The 2,606-nt window shown below is 37.3% G+C and overlaps 1 protein-coding gene across 9 annotated transcripts in view; it reads left to right on the top strand.

Annotated features, from left to right (window-relative positions):
* TBL1X (transducin beta like 1 X-linked) overlaps positions 1 to 2,606 on the top strand; it is a 327,967-nt gene continuing 325,361 nt past the window's right edge. For 8 of the 9 annotated variants that reach the window (XR_003095073.1, XM_025209254.1, XM_025209250.1 and 5 more), the window contains exon 1: positions 1 to 124. The gene's annotated coding sequence lies outside the window, so the exon portion shown is untranslated. The remainder of the gene's footprint in view (positions 125 to 2,606) is intronic. The other variant, XM_014521928.2, reaches the window with a different exon arrangement.

Below are 2,606 nucleotides of genomic sequence, written 5' to 3'. Positions count from 1 at the left end.
AAAGAAGAGTTACACCATGTACAGCAAGTGAAAGAAAGTCTCTGTGTGTGTTTTTGCAGAAGTTGAGGGTTTTCTCTGCTGCTTCCAGGAGTGAAAGCTGTGCCTTTAATACTCATTGAGAGAGGTGAGTTTGGAGGGCTGATTATTCATCATTTGGACCTTTTTGTGTGCCTCTGTGTGACAATGTAATTTAGTGATCATTTACCTTTGCCATAGGGGTTTTGTTGGGGGTTTTTTTCCTAGTGCATGCAGCCAACTTCTTCCTGTTTCTTTTTTATGTGATTATTATTATGAAAACCACTGTTGTTTCTTCTGCATCTGATTCTGGTGGATTGATGGCACTGTTTCTTTTAGGATTTCCTACATTTTGGGGGGGAGGGTGTGTGGATGTGACTTGCAAGTGTGACTTGATTTTGTGTGTGTTGTGTGTTTAACCTAAAGTCACTGTTTAAAGACTCCAAAGTGTTTCCTTTTTTGAGTAAGGTTTATTATTACAGAGTTTTGAACCCCTGGTTGGTTATTAGAGGCAGAAATTGTGTTAGTTTCAGACTTATTTCTGTGAATGAGGGGAAGATTTGTTTGGGGGGGTTCTTGTTTTTGTTTAGTTGGCCTTTGTTTGATCTGTGCAGGGGGTGTTTGAGAAGTTTGAGTAGGAGTTTCTGAAATGCTTGTCTTGGCTTTAAGATGCTCTTATTTTTTTAATTATTATTATTAAAATGCTGGGGGGGGGGAAATGTAAGGTATTTACACTGTAGAGAGTGTGGAGTTTGCACACCCCAGTGTGGGGGAGGGGAATCCCATTCATCTCCAGTGTTTGAATCAGCAAGCACACAGGAGTTGATCACTCCACTCCAGTAAATCGAAGTTGAGCTCCAAGTAGGTAAACAAGTTAATTCCCCCCCCAATGATTTACAAGGCTGTCATCTAGCTTAAAAGCACGCCTTTAAGGAACTTGATGGAACAACGCTGGTGTTGTGGAAAAAAATATTCAGTGTGACTGATATTAAATGCAGAGCACTGCAGTGTTTGCACGAAAACAAAATTGCAAACCTGTTGCATGTGTTATTGAGGCAAAAAAATATTAAGGGTTTTGTCATTTGGCAATGCCACTTGAAGACAGTAAGATGTTACTACCAAACTAATATGCCCACTGTTGATACTTAACATAACCAGAAACTAGCACTTTCCTCTCAACTATAGTAATCTTCTTGATTCTGCTCCCTATTTTGTGGTGCTATTTTAATCTCAGCAGTTGGCCTAATATTTTGGTTTAATAGGGTGTGAGGTCAAGTATTGTTCCAATATCATGTTATGCTAATGACCCTTGGCCTATTTAATTACATGTTGAATTCTTAAGTAGGCATATTGCACAACACAAAAACCACACCCTAAAAGTTTGACTTTTAGTAGATATTTATTTCTCCAAGTCAGCATTAATATTTAATTCATATTATATTACAAGATCTGTTGCCATCCTGCAGAAGGGTTTGGTATTATTGGTATGGTCATTTTCTTTTCTGACATGCAACTCACTTTTAAAGCTGGAGGCATAGAGGGAAGTAATCTATTTATAGGGCCACTTGCAATACTCAAAGAAAAGAAAAAAGAAAAAAAATATTAGTGTAATATACTAGAAGTTTAACCTTCTTTTCATTCCTCCAAAAATATCATTCTTCTGACAGATTGTGAACATAATGAAGATTGTGCTTAATATCAAATTTTCTCTATTGCTATTTTAATCTAACAGTATTAAAAATAAAGTTATTTTTGGTGTTCCTATGGGAAAACTGAAGACAGGTAACAAATGCAGGTCTTTCCCTGTGCCAGCTGTAATATCACATCTTTCTTCTTTGACCTATTTATTAGTGAGCCTTTAACTGAGACTGCTCACACAGCATATACAAGACTTAACGCAGTAAACCTCGCTTACCACATGACTGCCCATGGTAGATTTAGGCCTCGAGCTATGTGGGCAACATGTTCTCAAATCTGAAGGCATTTCATATTTTCAAAATAAATAATAGTTTGTTTCTATGTTATGAAACATCATTGGAGCCAGAGTAGGATTCAGATTTCTTTGAACAGTGACAGTTAATTGCAACATCACAAATGCCATGATTTTCAAACAGGAAACCTTTCCCACGGTGGGTCTGGTACATGAGCTGGAGTGGAAAAGAAGGGGGAGGAGGGAGGGAAATAGAGAATCTATCACATCAAAAATGCATTAAAGCTTTCTTAGGCTACATTCAATAATGGTAAAAGTGGCAGGGATTTAAACAGAGCTACTGTATGCATCTCACTTTAAGTCCTTCACAGGGCTAAAGAACAACCAGTCCTCTTATAAGATTAAAAAGTCTGTCTGGGAACTAAAGAGGATACATAATTATATATGCATGTAAACATTGGCAGCTACACAGCTGTCCAAGTGCCCTTAGGACAAAAATTCTCTGAAAGTTGTCTTCTGAATTCACCCCGACCTCCTCTTGCCTAAATAAGTTAACTTTCATAGCCTACATTTGTCTTAATATTGGGACTTCTTCTTATTGGAAAGACCATATGTCCCCTTAAGACTTTCTTAAGTTTAGGATTTTTATATTTTTTAATAT

The sequence above is a fragment of the Alligator sinensis genome, unplaced genomic scaffold (genome assembly GCF_000455745.1).
Source record: "Alligator sinensis unplaced genomic scaffold, ASM45574v1 scaffold312_2, whole genome shotgun sequence".
NCBI classification, from domain to species: domain Eukaryota; kingdom Metazoa; phylum Chordata; order Crocodylia; family Alligatoridae; genus Alligator; species Alligator sinensis.
This window is presented reverse-complemented; position numbering and strand designations above follow the sequence as displayed.